At 46.4% G+C, this 16,450-nt stretch overlaps 1 protein-coding gene across 9 annotated transcripts in view; it reads right to left on the reverse strand.

Annotated features, from left to right (window-relative positions):
• The window catches only part of SEMA5A (semaphorin 5A), a 477,458-nt gene that overhangs the window by 376,283 nt on the left and 84,725 nt on the right, over nt 1-16,450 (reverse strand). The window lies entirely within an intron of this gene.

Genomic DNA, 16,450 nt, shown 5'->3' on the forward strand with positions numbered 1-16,450 from the left:
TTAAAAATAAATAAACATTAAAAAAAAAATTAAAAGACCAGTGCCAGATGTCACAATTTCCCTTTTATAAACCCCTGGCTGTCTTAGGGCCAACATTTAGGAACACCTGGAGAGCAGCCCCAGCCATGGCTGGGGCTCCATGGACAGTGCATCGTCCCATGGGGACACCGGGCCTCACATCTGGGTCACTTCATGATGCAGTCACCTTGCTCTCAGACCAGCAGAGGAAAATCCTACCTTACCAAACAGAGGAGCAGGCACTTCCGAAAGTTGAGCCCAAAGACAAAGAGAAAACACTTCCATTTGGAGCTTTCACACCCAGACCCACCGAGACGGCTCCCTCCATCAGACAGGTGACAGTCACTGTGAAATGTGGTGGCCTGCAAACATTAAACACAGCTGAGGCCTGCAGAAAACGGACGGCAGAAGCTGGGATTTCATTTCTCAAAGCGTTGACTAATCTTAGCATCTGGGAAGAGAGCAACCCAATTGTCTTTCATTTGGTCTTTGTGCACAGTCATCCTTGGCTGAGTACTGAAAGCTGGTAGGAGCTGCTGACCCTGGAAGAGACAGATCGCGCCTCAGGGGCTGGAGTAAAGCTCGAGCAAAACACCTCCTATTCCCTAACTCCCACATCAGATGATGAGATGTATTCTGAGCCGCCAAGACACATGGGAACAGAGGGAGAGAAAGAGAGGGGGCAGAAACGACTTCTTATATTAAAGCAAATAAGTTGCCAAAAACTAAGGAACCGCTCGAAATGAGCAATTTCTAAAATCGGCTCTCTAAGGACACCACCATCTCTGAAGAGTGACTACTTTCTTCTTTCCGCCACCATGTGCCAAATTTCCAAAGGGCAGGCTCGCTTTTCATGCAGGCAATTTTGAAGGGCTTGCACAAGTGGATAATTTGCATGGGCAATTGGCCTCTCAGCTTTCATTTTGACAGCTAAATTGATCCATCCTTTGTAGACGAAAATCTCGCTACCCAGAAGGAGAAGGGGTGTCCGAGGCTTTTTGAAAAATGTGGTCTCTCAATTCCTACTTATTCAGAACAACGTACTCAATAAGACCTACCCTGTAAACAGTAGCTTGCCCGCACAAAAGCCAGCCAAGATTCGACTCTAAATCTAAACTCAAGATTTAATTCTTAGATCAAAATTTAACTTTAAAAAAAGTATTTAGCTACTATTGTTACTTAACTTCTATTAAAGCAGACAGGAAGGGCTTGGGTTCTTAGATCAGCCCTTCGGTCGCTCCATAGGAAGAGGGAAATGTCTGCCCCAGATTAAGCCCATGACTAACTGACGCTAAAACCTTCCCAGCACAAAGCTGAACGTAGTCAAAGGCCTGCGGGAAAAGCATAGAGAAATGAGGGCTGTATATCCCTGGAAAGATGGCTGACCACAGAATTCACAAAGAACGGTTAGTGAAGTGGTAATGGGTTAAATCACTCAGAAAAATATTTTCCTAAAAAATAAGAACAGATGGCAGGATTTTGGAAACTTCTAGCCATAAAAGACACTCTCTCTCCAACTCAGTAGAGAGCAATGAAAAGATGTTCTCCTTCAGTTCAGGAAGGGCAATCAGATTACTACATGGGGTGCCTGGGTGGCTCAGGTGGTTGAACATCAGTTGGTTTCAGCTCGGGTCATGATCTCACGGTTTCATGGGATCAAGCCCCACGTAGGGCTCTGCACTGACAGTGCGGAGCCTGCTTGGGATTCTCTGTCTCTCTTCTCTCTCTCTCTCTCTCATAATAAATAAATAAACTTAAAAAAAAAAAAAAAAAGATCACTACAAACCAACGCAAGGCAATCCAACATGCACGTTGGTCTGTATCAGTTCTCGGTTTTCCACGACTTCACGTACTGTATGTACCTTGAGCCCAGGGCTGCTGTTCTACATGGCACAGGGTGATCCAGGCCAAGCACATTGTGTTTGGACTTGGAAGTCAGACAACGGTGTTGTTTTCTGGTTTCAACCCAGCAAATACTCTTGAGTCACTTCAACACCTTCGTCCCTCTCCAAAGACACGAAGAATACGAGACTTCTAAATCCTGCAGAACTTAGTCCCAATTACCTGTTGGGTCTTCCATTGTCAAAAGTGCTCACCGAGCCTGCACAAGGAAAACACGGCCCGTTTTGCATCGGCCAAGGTGCTCAGGGATGGGACTCATCCCACCTAAGGGTGTCTTTCATGTTTCTGAGACAACAGAGGGCTTAACAATCCTTGGGTGTGTTGCGTAACTAAAAATTTCATCCTGTTCTATGTGTCATCCTCTCAGTATAAATTACTGACAAAAATAAGAAATAGGCTACTACGCAGCGAACCAGATGGTGCCTTACCTTCCTCTGAACACTGTTGTGTTTAGAGGGTTTACACATGCGGGGGAATAAAAAGATCTTCTTTTTTTTACATTTGGCAATGAGTCATGTTGTCCATTTCAGCACAAACAGTACTGAAACGTCCTCCCCATGAAGACGAGCCCAGCTCCCCTTATGTTTAAAAACAACTATGTCAGCTGCCTTAGATTAGTCATGAAGTGCCCTGCCCATCCTGCAGCGCCATCAAGGACACAATCTGAACAGATCGGACCCACTAAATGGTACCAGGAGGCCAGGCGCGTCCTGACGTGTAAGCCTGCCTCCTCTCTAAGAGGCAAGAAGCTTCTTTCGCTCTCTTTGCAAACACGCCCTTAAAATGCTCAGCCTCGGAGGCTGACTTAACGGTGGCCCCTCATTCCCTGCATCCGTCTCCAGATCCTTGTTGAGCGACTTACTACGGTATCAAACCTGGAGCTGCGGTGCTGAATAATCCTGGGAAGTTTCTGAGCTTACGGATTATGAAAGGAGCCGCAGTTAATCCCTCACCACCCCATTCGATAAAAGCCCATTCCATGGAAGCAACTGGAAGGGAGGCAAGACCATTTTGGAACGCGAACCACGTTTTACACAGAACGATGTGTCATCATTTTCCACGGACGCGCTCTGCCAGAAAATGTGCCAACGCAGGCTAGGTGCGTGGGACCAGGCCTGAGAGTGTCCATCCTGCCCCTCACGGTGGGGCTGGGTTTGTGTTTCCTCTTCCTAAACCGTCAGGAAAACAACCCCCTCCTCTGTTCAAAGAACGGCATGAAACTGACCACTGGTGTTGGTTTGTTTAGTTCTTTCAATTTGACAAGCTGCTGGGGGCAGTAACTGCCCTCCTTGCGATTTGTATGGAGCTGATCTGAATCCAGAACTCTGTATTTCTTGCCCATCGGATTGAATCTGATTGGTTTCCCCTCATCACTCGAGCCAGAGGTGTTCCCGCATCCCTGCTGGCCCCCTGAAATCTACATGTGTCCTCGGTGTCCCCGTGTGATGTGACTGCCTCTGCTTTGTGAACGGGACACCCAGACCTGCCTCTGGTTACCTCCTATCACCCTCTGTTGTCTACCTGCTGGCCTCCCCGTGTCAGGGGCAGCCATTATGTCCTGTTCAACTATTCAACTTTGAATCCCCGTGGCCAGGCCCACATCAATGAGCACGTTCCAGAAGGCCATCTGATGACGTTTCCCTCTTTTTACTTCAGGGTGTGTGTAAATGTTAACAGACCAGGGGGATGACCTAAAGTCAGCTTCTAGAGATAGCCTTCCTGTTTGACGTCACCATTCCATCAATATCACCCAGAGCAAGCTAAACCCGGACAGAACCGAGATGCTGCCTCCTCCCCACCCAGGTCTAGGGCACGCCAGGCACTCAGCAGGTGCCCGGGGAGGAGTGCGTGGATGGGGGCTGTGCAGGACAGGAAGTCTTGAGGAGTCAAAATCCCACTTCCTGGCCCAGAGACACCCGGCTTGCCTCGATCCCATCTTCACTGAAAATAAACTTCTTTTTTTTGCGTCTCTTTAGAAGGTTTTCAAGTCTCAGAAGCAGCTTTCAGATGCTATTCTCACAGGTTCTGGGCCCCCGTCCGTACTCTTGTAAAACCCAAGTCTATTACAGGCTCTGCTGTGCAAACCGGCCGACGTCTCCCCTCTTCTGGCTTTATTAAGCCAGCCGGCATACACAAGGATCCTTCACAGGCTCCCTGGGGGAAGCCTCTTCCACCCCGAGAGGCTCTCCCCATGCTCACAGGTGTCCCCGCGGACAGATGGCTGCTCCAGTGAACAGTCACAGCAGGAGAGCAAGGCCAACCCAGTGGCCACCAGTGAGCACCCAGGAAAAGACTTGTCCCGGTAGTATAAACATCACCTTCGTGACTCTCAGGCAATTCCCTGAGTAAATCCATTTTTCATAAATACCAGGAGAATCACTAAGTAAAAGTCACTCCCATTTTTGAATGAATGATGTTCAGTTAAACTGAGTGTTTCCTCTGTCGCAATTCTGTAGTCACCGATTTGACAAACTCCAGTCTTGCATCCTGGGCTTCTGCTCTCTATAATCAGGGGCTTCGGGCACCTTCACAAGTGCAGCGTCTTGAAAGCTCCTGACCCTTGGCTGACTGCCTCACCCCTCCCCACCCACTCCTGTGTCCCTTCGCCCCAGGCAGCTGCCGAGAAGAAAAAAATTTAAAGGGGCTCCCTCCTCACCATCCAGCTGCCTACATCACACGTGGCTACGGAAAACGTGTATGTGCTCTGGCCAGAATGAACATGAAGTGATGATGTAATTCACCAATTAAAAACTTAAAAGCGTTTTAGGTAACTAAGCACCAGATAATCAATGCGTTCTTGGGAGCACGTTATGCTTGACTCCCAAATGCCCGTTTTAATCTCAACATTACATCTTTTGACTGTTAGTTTATGGTTATAATTCTGATTTACCACTTTTTACGCCTATGGAGGTGATGCTACTCCGTGAGAGTAGTAAGCCTAACACCTGAATCCAGAGCTCTGAGTCAAGATTCTGTAACTCTAGCCTAGAAGACAAGACAATTATGCAGAAAATACAGTCCAGTGACAGCTGCACACAGACCTGCCCTTGCTTTGGGTTTTTTTCTTGTTTCAAACTATATAGACTCAAGGGTTGGACTAAGACACCCTTGTCCAGTCAGGCTCTCGTCCACGTCCGCTCCCCCGGACCAGCAGACATCCAGCATCTCAGCTGAGACCCTCCTTTGTCGCATCAGAGACATTACTACCCAACCAGGGACTGCCCTATCTGTGCACGCTCACTGTAGACGTCGGGGAAATTAATCCATAAACAAAACCCCTCATGCGAATGGAAAGCTGAATGCATTACGGGGGAGGGAGGAGGCGATTTAAGACTTGTTGTTGTACTAGGAACAAAACATCTTGTCCTGTTGGCCATTTCCTCCCTCGCGTGTTTCAGCATGCCCTCGGAAGAAGGGGCATGGCTGGCTGTTGATTATCTACTGACAATTTCTCAAGTCGTGTGCCATTTCCAAAGATTACAGAAGAGCTGTAAATCAGAAACAGGACATGAGATTCTGGTGACAGCTGCTTTTCTCATTGCCTCCTAAAAGAAAACACCAAGCCATCATCTGATAAAATAGCACGGTATCAGTGCCATTCCTTGATAGGCCGGCCCCCCCTCACCCCCTTCAGATTAGGTCTCTTCTCTTTTCTTATTCTGCGGTACACGGAGGTCTTTCCACAGAAGCTAAAAGGACACAAACCGGTTGTAACCACCCTAAGATTTTGAGAAAGGAGAGGGTCAGGAAGGGCCCAGATTTCATGACTTCCCTCTGCTGCGAACCTTGGGAAGTGCCAACTTCCAGACCATCTTTCTTCGCTCAGCCAGGGATGACAGACCAGAATTTACCTTTACAGCCAAGGTGGATCCAGCTGACCAGCAGGTAGGGACCATGGCTCTATCTGAACCACTCAGTAAAGGGGAAGAAAATAACAGTCATGATGGAAATCCAAGTCACTTAATGGTTTTCCCACTACGCCTAATCCATCGGGCTTCAAACCCTTACAGAAAGGACGGACGTAAGCTTTCCTCCCGCAGGACAGTCACGGAAACCGTCACTGCTCAGCCGATCTCTTCATCGTGGCTGAAATCACCAGAGGGAGCCCCCTTCTCCTCACTTCCAATTTGCCTTGACAGACACATGGCTGCCGAGGAGCCGCACGCATCCTTGAACCAGACGCTCAGCAGGAATTCCTAAGCCGACCTTGGCCGGCCAACGGAAGTCAGCAGCTTGGGGAGCAACAGCTGTGAACCTCAGCCAGCGTGGCCCCGCACCTGACCATACACAGTCTCGCAAGCAGAACGCGGGCCACCCCAGCTCCTCCTGACCCTGCGCCCAACAGCCCCCACCAGGGCCCGGAGGCCGGCGCAGTGTTGCCGGCAGGAGGTTTGACAACGATGCTAGAAGCAAAGTCATGGTGGGTGGGCTCCCTCGAATCAGGCCACGTCCTTGACCCCCGACCACATGAAACTCTCCTTCAGCTTCCAGCCATGCTCTCCTAAAGCAACTTTAAAGAGAAAACGGGAAGTAAAAGGTGAAACTGTAAGCTAACCATCGACGTTACGTGCTGTTCACACCTTGCTGGGCAGATGGGTAGATGTGCCTCTCGCCTCGCCCAGCTGGTTATTCAAGGTGCCATTTTTTACAAAAGCTTCAAAATCACTCCTCTCCTCCCTGTTCAACGAGGAAGTGCTGAAGTCTAGATATAATGATGCCAGACGGACAGGCAGGAAAGCTTCCAAAGGGACCTAATTCACCACCCAGAAAGAAGGAACAACCTGAGAGCAGCTCCAGAAGCCGTGGCATTTTCCATCACTTTCGCTGCAACCGCCAAAAACAGGGCAGCAGAAAATCCTGCTTCATCACCACAAGCTTAAAGATCGACTTTTGCACCTGCAAGATTCAGAGTACAAAAGAAGTCAGGTAACTCCAGACGTGACTTCTTTCTTATGGTAACGGATATTTGTGAAAGAAAAAAAAAAAAAAAAGAATTCCTCCTCTCTTCATTATTCACAGATTCGATTTTTGTGAATTCACCCATCTGCTAAAATTTATTTGTAACCCCGAAATGTGTGGTGCCGCTGTCTGTGAGTTCAAAGCTAACGAATTAACTTAGGTGTCTCTAAACAGAAACACGCATAAAACAAGGTACTTTAGGGGTGCCTGGGTGGCTCAGTTGGTTAAGCCTCCAACTCTTGGTTTCAGCTCAGGTCATGATCTCATGATTTGTGGGTTCCAGCCCCGTGTCGGGCTCCACACTGACAGTGTGGAGCCTGCTTGGGATTTTCTCTCTCTCTCTTTCTCTTTCAAAATGAACAAACTTTAAAAAAAACGAAAAACAAAAAGCAAGGTTCTTTAGTGGCGGGTTGATGGGGCCAATGTGACCAGAAGTTATCGGAGCCTAACCTTGATTGGCCCCTAGGAGTGACGGGTCGGTCTTGGCTGATTCAGTGTTCACGATGAACTTACAGAGCAGAGCACCATGAATGAGAAGGATGGACTGTAAACGAAGGACACGAGCAAAAACACCACCACAGTGTCCCCAGCTCTACCCGGGAATGTCAGGAGCTGACTGGAGTAAAGGTGGGCTGTGGGATTGTGTGCACGGACCGCGGATCACTTCGTGGAGAGAGATTAGGTCCAGGCAACAGGAACTTGAAAGACACGAGCTATCTGATCGTTCCTGAAAAGCAAAATGTTGCCGTCTTGCTCCCGAGGAGCACAGAGCACATGACTCACCACGCTAGCTGCGAGCCGTGCAACCTGGTGCCTGGCTGTCTGGCACCACCGTGGGCAGAGACCTTCCTGCAGTCATTCTGGAGTGAAAATTAGACCCCTCAGAAACCGAAATCTGGACAATTATCGGCCATCAGGGATGACAAGCTGGTGTCCAAGGTCACTTGCCGAATGAAGGCTCTGGCTTTGGATGGCAGGACTCTTCAGAGCTCCCGCTATGTAATATGAACCAGATCCCCATCTTCTGCAGCAGATAATGATCCTTGCTCCAGAGATTTAAGGGATGATTACAGTCTAAAAGGTTGATTGTGTCTCATTACACTTGTGACGATATATTCCCGACAACTGAGGCTATTAACTTGGACTTCCCAATCCCAGCACACGTCACACGTGGCCCCCTCTGACATGTTCCCATCCATCATCCGTCAAATGTGAGGAAAGTGCGTACTCACTGCACAGCACATAAAGAAGAAGTTAAACTGGTACAGAAGAGTGAATACTGTTCTTTTCCAGTCCAGGAAGTCTTAATCGAACTGAGTCCCTTTTAGTACGCTGGGATCTTTAACAACAAAAGCAAAACGTGCAGTGTAATCCATATATGCCCGAGGATGAAAAGGGTCCAAAGCCCTTCCTTTCTTGTGTCCTGATGGCCTTCCGGCTCTTCACTAGCAACTTCTCCCCTTTCATTATAATCTTAGGAACGAGAACTACCACCTTCTGGAATTGTCTTCCTTTTAAACGACTTTCCTTCTTTCGTCAGGAAAAAGTGATGGGAACATGGCTCTCCCCTTCCACCTCTACACGGTCGGTCATCACAGAAAGTGAGCAAAAAATGACAGAAATGGTTCACATGTGTCTCCAGACTAAGAAAAGAAACTGATAAAGCATACTGTTTTCCAAGTTCCACCAGAGGAGTTTCTATCACGATCTCACAAAGATAAGTTGGCCAGCTCCACGAAGGCATTCTCAAAGACAAACAGAATAGTCTGGAAGAGCGATAAACCAAACCCGAGAGTTATGGATATGAGTCAGGCACCAACATTTTTATCCCACTAGCACCAGACGGGGCTTTCTCTTGCCTACGCCCCGAGGCTGTGAATACTGCAAACTAACCACACTTCTCACGGGGTTTCCTGGTTGGTTAGCGTACCGCTGGCTGATTTCTAGAGCAAGCACCAAGACGAGACGGGACGGCGAGGTGCCAACGGGAACAGGCCAGAACAGAAAAAGGTTTCAAACTGCGATCAAGCAATCCTGTAATAAGTAATTGTGAGAATTTTTTTTCAGATGACTATTTCCATCTGGGTTTTCAGCCAAATCTGGCTCTAAAAATCCCTGATCTCTTGGAATACTAGATGCTAAAAATAAGGATGTGTGTGTATATAAGTTTAACTGGGAGCTTTAAAGAGATCCCGTGGCAACACGAAAGGGGGGCTTAGCGCTGCTAAGATTTTGGACTGAAAAGCAGAGAAACGGTCGGCATTTGACTAAAACTTACAGAAGACCCTTCTGGAGGGAGAGCAGGTCAGCAGGGGCCACATTATCTAGAGAGCCTGAAAACGCATAAAGCACTTAAGGAAGGACATGATCAAAAGAGTCTGGTGATTATGCAGAGAAGGTGCTTACAAGCCTCTGTCTGCCAATTACAGCGGGAGCCGGCTCTTTGTTTCCCAGAAGCCAACAGTTACAGGACTTAGATTGGGGCATAAATTCTAATTAAAGTACATCTTTCTGGGTTCCCTGCAGAATTTCCACTCGCCGGCTTCATCTTTCAGCGGGACTGGAGCGCCTTACGACCCAGCCTGACAAAGAGCTGCTCTGTCCCTCGCCCAGCCTGGGAAGGAAGGTACACATCACGTGGCCCTCCTGCCTTTCTGGGAACTTTAATCTCTCTTCTGCAACTGGCTGCAAATAATTGCTTCTGTAACGGCGAGCGCAGGCTCCGGGTGCAGGTGAGAAGCAGGATTTGGCTGGGGAAAGGGACAGGGGTAATTGGAAGCAGACAACAAAACATAACAAAAGGAGAAAATCAAAAACCCTGACTTTCAGGGGGGAATTCAAGGAGCCCATGGGGCGGAGAGAGGAAAAGGGGGAGAGAGGAACATTTCTGGGGAGCCGGCGGAGCATAACTGAGGACACCTGCAGCCTCGGGAGCTGACAAAAAGCGCATGTGTCCCAGGTCTTGCCCCCCCCCCCCCCCCAGCCCCGTCCCTCCAGCCTTGTCCTAAAGCTGCTGGACTTTACCCCAAACCACAAAAGGACAGGACGGGGGGCGAGAAGGAAGGTCTAAGCCGATCCAGCTGCAATAACAAATACGGAAGGGCCCGGCCACTAAAGCTTCGAAAAATAAACGTTGTGATTCAAAGTGAGGGCAAACCCAGTGCTGGGAAAACTTCAAGAAGCACCAGACCTCACCAGACATCATTTTGAAAACCGTTCGGAAACCGCCCTTCACTGAGGTGTTTAAATGACAACAGAGGACAGCCTCCCTGAAAAAGAACAGGATCAAAGAGAGGAATCCTCACAAGGACCCTGTTCCTCCAAGAGACTAAACTGGACTTTTATCTCCCCATGAAAACTTCCTCAGTCCTGAGTTCCCCTCTAAGCCCCTAGGACACCGAAAGCTTCTAGAGTCTTAATACTGTTACCCCCTTCGTTTGTCTAAACCAGTCCTAGCAAATTAGCCCAACTGTGGACCGATTTCAGGGCTTTTGTAAAAGAAGTGGTCTCCCTGTTTGTGCTCACACCTGCTGCTTGTGAGTTCAATTCCCAGAAGTGCAAGCTGTGGCCCGGAAGTTCCCAAGTCACTTAAAAGACACAGAACTTGTCCTCCATCCGGAACTGCTCCATGTGAGTAAATCTACAAGGGACTCCCTTTTTTTTTTTTTTTTAATTTAACATTTATTCATTTTTTGAGAGGCAGAGAGAGACAGTACGAGCAGGGGAAGGACAGAGGGGCTCCAAAGCAGACTCTAGGCTCTGAGCTGTCCGCACAGAGCCCGACACGGGGCTTGAACTCACAAACAGTGAGATCATGACCTGAGCCGAGGTCGGACGCTTACCTCACTGAGCCACCCAGGCACCCCATGACTCCCTCTTTTTTAAGAAAGCTCCGAAAAAGGCTCCCCAAAGGGAAAGGGAGGGCACTGTGAGGTCAAGACATGTCACTACTTTCTATCCGTGTAGCACGGACTTTTTCTTTAATACACTCTCCTGAGTTTCTTCTGCGATAGAAGCGGGATAATAACAGGAACAAGTTTCCAGGAAAGTTGAGTTTTGAAAACAATGTGTGCCAAGTTCCTGGCTCCAAGGTGGTCCTCCACATGATATCACTGTAACAAATGGAATGGTTTCTTACCCCAAAGGGGTCCCGACGGCCAAGGGTGAAGTTCATCTACTCTATGAGTCTACGTCTGCAACTTCACCTTCCTGGGCCTCCTGACTTAATTTATAAAATAAAGTCCACATGTCACATTATTTTCTTAAAATTTTTTTCAAGTTTATTTATTTTGAGAGAGAGAGAGAAGAGAGGGAGAGAGAGGATGAATGGTGGAGGGGCAGAGAGAGAGAGAGAGAGAGAGAGAGGGAATCCCAAGCAGGCTCCCCAATGTGGGTCTCCTACTCTGGAATCGCGAGATCATGACCTGAGCCGAAATCAAGTCAGACACTAACCGACTGAGCCACTCAGGCGCCCCCAAATTATTTTCTTCAATGCCCATTTTTGGGGCAGAAAACCTACCTGTCTGGGAATCTGGTTTCTTCCTCTGTACTCTGCAACTGCAAAAGCTCATTCTATGCCTATCGTGACATCTTTTGTCTTCCTAGCAACTTTTCCAGAAAAAAAAAAACAAAAACACTAAAAAACATCATCTTGATGCCCTCTGTAGTGTGTAAGGGCCACATGTCTTAAAAGAGTCACAGGACATGTTTTTCATATAAAGTACAAAGGAAATTTATTCTTTAAAAATCAGCATGCCCGGGGTGCCCGGGTGGCTCAGCTGGTTAAGCATCACACCCTTGGTATCAGCTCAGGTCATGATCTCAAGGTTCGTGAGTTCGAGTCCCATGTCACTCAGTGCGGGTGGTGCAGAGCCTGCTTGGGATTCTCTCTCTGTCCCTCTCTTTCTGCCCCTCTGCTGCTCGTGCTCTCTCTCTCTCTCTCTCTTCTCTCTCTCTGACCTTCTCTCTCCCCCTTTCTCTCAAAATAAATAAATAAACTTAAAACAAATAAATAAATAAAGTAAAACTCAGCATGTCCCCTCTTTATTCGAGAGCGTTTTGCTAAATGTAAGGATCCAAAGACCTACTGGCAGATGGGTCCCCTTGCTTTTCCCTAGTGATGGTAGTTTTGTCCTAAATCTTCAAGTCTGCAACCTCTTAAAAATTGATCTGACCGCTTTTGTGGTCGTTCTCAAAATTTCAGAAGAATACAGAAAGTCTAAGCCTGAGGTAACTGCCTGAAACTAAACGAGCAGGGGCCAACGACGCACAGGCCTCAAATTTTAAACTGGCCCGCTGTGTGAACACATCAATCATAAGTTGGTTTGTGAGCCACAGGTGGCAGGCACACTTCCACGCATTGTCAGCAAGCAAATTCGGGCAGCTTATGGTCAGGCTGCCCATGAAACCACTCACCCGGGCCCGTATGACGAGTCCATAAGCTGAAGCTCCGGGACGGATGAGGAAAGTCTCCGAAAAGGGCCAGATCTGTACGTTCAAAGCCAAATCGGCAGGATGCGAGGGAGGCCCTGAGCTGGCATAGAGAGCAGAGCCAACTCCACAGAGCACCCACGAGCACCAATATTTGGGGGACCCAATGACCACTAAGGGGCAGGTGGAAGATCCCGCGAGGCTGGGGCAGGGAGTCCCAGAGACACACACGTTTTACAATCAAATCTGCGCCCACAGTGACGTCCTTTACAGCCTCAGAGGCCACTTTTGCCTGTACTTGAGAGAAGATAAAGCTACGTTGGATGAAAACTGGCTCAGGGAATCTTTGCAAACTCAGCCCTTGATTTGATCTCTTCACAAGATAAAATATGGACCATGAAGATTTGTATCAATGCCAGTGGCAATAAATACACAGATCATAAGGCTACTCTCTAATATCCAATCTTATTCTTTAAGTCTACCATAATTGCATGGTTTTCTTTAAAAAATTAGAAATGGGGCACCTGGGTGGCTCAATCGGTTAGGCATCCATCCGACTTTGGCTCAGGTAGTGATCTCAGGGTTCATGAGTTCAAGCCCCGCGTCAGGCTCGCTGCTGTCTGTGCGGAGCCTGCTTCAGATCCTCTGTCCCCCCCCTTCTCTCTGCCCCTCCCCTGTACTTTCTCTCTCTCTCTCTCTCCTCCCCTCTCCCTTTCTCAAAAACAAATAAACCATAATTTTTTTTTTTAATTAGAAATGTCTCCCAGAAAGCTATTGATGGGCCCTGTTTCAGAGAGAATGGAAGGTAGTCCCCAGGATACCGGCCTCCACATGTTCATGTCCTTGCATGATGCCTCTCCCTAAGGGTAAGTGGGACCTGTGACTTGGTTCTATCAATGGAATACAGCAAAAGTGACAAGATATGAGTGATTACACAATTATATTATACAAGGTTTCAATACCCGCCTTCTGGAGATTCCTCCTCCCCAGCTGGCTTTGAAAAAGCCATGCTGGAGAAGTCCACACGAGAAGGAGGTGCAAGAAACCTCCAGCAAGAAAATAAAGCCCTCGGTCCTGCAACTACAAGGAAATGAATTCTGCCAACAACCCAAGTGAACCCAGAGGCATATCCTTACCCAGTCAAGCCTTCAGATGAAACCCCAACCCCAGGCAATTGCCCTTGATTGCAGCAGTACAGAGAACCCAGCTAACCCATATCCAGACCCCATACCCACAGACCCAGTGACATAATAATAAATGTGTGCTCTCTTAAGTCACGAAGTTTGTTGTAATCTTTCAATATATTAATAGATAAGTCATACAGATCATTAAAACTCAAGCTGTTTATATAATGACACAAGTAATTTAATTTAAATAAGCTTAGAGGCACCTGGGTGGGTCAGTCGGTTAAGCAACCGACTTTGGCTCAGGTCAGGTCGTGATCTCATGGTCTGTGAGTTTGAGGCCCACATCGGGCTCTGTGCTGACAGCTCAGAGCCTGAAGCCTGCTTCAGATTGTGTCTCCCTCTCTCTCTGCCCCTCCCTGACTTGCACTCTTTCTCTCTCAAAAATAAAATTAAAATAATAACAAAAATTTTAATAAGCTTATATAATAGTTTATTCAATGGAACTTGTGTATCATAAACTATATATATATATATATATATATATATATACACACACACACATATATATATATATTAAATGCCCGACTTTAATAAGACTGTTTTTAACTACAATATAAAATGAAGCATTACAGATGGCTCATTCGCATTTTCTGTTCACTATTCTGTGGTTCTCCAGATAGCAAGGCTTTAATCAAGTAAGAGGAAGAAAGTTGCCTAAGATCAAAATATCAACAGTTGGTCATTAGTTACTAACCACAGATAGTTCAGTCGTTAATTGACCTGTAATTATTATAACGTGACCCATCAAATACTGTCAAAACTTATTTTCAAAATTCTGATACATCCTATAAATCATCCCTAGAACATGTACGAGGAGGTTGAGATTTTGATGTCAGCAATGGCATAACTGAAGCATCTGGATGTTTGAACAGGCAGGAGCAAGGTATTGCTAAATTGTGTTATGTTAGCAGCTCAGGGTTAGAAAAACTATCAACAAATTCACAAGACTACAGTTATAAAACCATGAACCCAGTTATTTGTATTTTACACAGAACAAAGCCATTTATATTCAAGCAAACATCTCCCTATTTCAGCATATCCTACGGATTAAATATACTCCCAAACACGAAGCATTATGTAAAGGCAATAGTTAATTAGCGCCCCGTAAGAAAGTACCACAGATTGGGTGGCTTAAACAACAGGAATTTTTTTCTCACTGTTAAGGAGGCTAGGATTCCAAGATCAATTAAGGTCCCTGGTGAGAATGCTCTTCCTGACTTACAGAGGAGGCCACCTTCTTGCTCTCTGGTGTCTCTTCTTACAAAGCCACTAACCCATCGTGAAGGGATCTTACCCTCATCACCTCCCAAAAGCCCCACCTTCAGATACCATCACATTGGGAGTCAGGGCTTCGACGTATAATTTGGGGAGGACACAAATCAATCCCTAGCAATACATATCAAACTATTTTTTAAAAGCATAATTATGAGTTACTTTAAGCATGATTGGTATGTTTACATAAATGAATTCGTCTTCCATCAAAAATTCTAAAAATGCATGCTATATAGTATGTTACACATCCAAGTAGGCATATTTTGCTACGTATACAGAGCAAAATGTTTTCAATCACATCTCCATTTTGGGGGCAGGGGGGAAATGTTTTCCTCATCTTGACATGTTTATCAATTTGAAACAGAACCAAATGTTCCAAGTTTATATTTTCTGGCTCCTAGAAATGATAGAGTTCTTTGTTTCATAAAATTCATTCTGCTTTTGTCACTGAAAGTATACAACATAAGCAAATGAAAATAAATATAGTTAAGCCTTAAACAACACGGGGACTGGAGTGCCAACCCTGCCCACCCCCCAACAGCACAGCTGAAAATCCATATATAGCTTTCGATTCCCAAAAACTTAGCCACCAATAACCTCTGTTGACCAGAAGCCTTACTGATAATATGAACAATAGACATATTTTGTATGTTATATGTATCAGATACTTTAATCTTACATTAAAGAAAGCTAGAGAAAAGAAAATATTCCTAAGAAAATCACAAGGAAGGAAAAGACGTGTAAAGGTTCTGCACGTTAAGTGGACCCTCACAGTTCAAACCAAGGACCAACCACCCTATATTCAAGCCTTATATTCCTCTACTGATAAGAAACCAATAAGCCTTTGTAATCATGTTTTGAAAAATTTCAGCTTATTTATTGCTTTAAGACTTTGATTGCTTTCTACTATCTATTTTGCTATTCTCATAAAGAGTACGCTACAAATTACTCCTTCTATTTGCTGTCTTATATTTCCCTGAACTTTACTAAACAAGTAGCACTATGGCTTCTCTTTGGATCTCACCCCAAAGATGACTACATCATTTATTAACAGCATTTAGGAAAATGTTTATGTCTTTAGTCATGGGCATCTCCCGTCTATGCCATGCATTTAACATAGAAATTTCCTAGCACAGAAATGATATTTAAAAACTCTTAAGGGAGGGGTGCTCGGGTGGCTCAGTCGGTTGAGTGTCTGACTCCTGGTTTCAGCTCAGGTCATGATCCCAGGGTTGTGGGATGGAGTCCTGCATCAGGTTCCAGGCTGTGCATGGAGCCTGCTTAAGGCTCTTGGGGTGCCTGGGTGACTCAGTCTGGCTCAAGTCACAATCTCACGGCTCATGAGTTCAAGCACTGCATTGGGCTATCTGCTGTCAGCACAGAGCCTGCTTGGGATCCTCTGTCTCTGTCTCTCTCTGCCCCTCCCCTGCTTGCTCCCTCTCTCTCTCTAATCAAATTACTTAATTAAACCCCTTATGGATGGGAGCATCAGGTTATGGAACTATTTGGGCAAATCAGGAAGAGCTCAACTAATGATGGGAAGGCTAAATCCTAAATGTTATTTCAAACTACCATTCTCCTTAAGGCTCATACAGAGAATGCTCACTCAGTATTCCAGAGTGTCCCAGAGGCGTGGAAGAAACAAAGGTTATCACTTAGACAAAGCAAAGGTAAGGACCCCG

This window comes from Panthera pardus, unplaced genomic scaffold, assembly GCF_024362965.1.
Source record: "Panthera pardus isolate Hobbes unplaced genomic scaffold, ASM2436296v1 HiC_scaffold_2, whole genome shotgun sequence".
Lineage (NCBI taxonomy): Eukaryota > Metazoa > Chordata > Mammalia > Carnivora > Felidae > Panthera > Panthera pardus.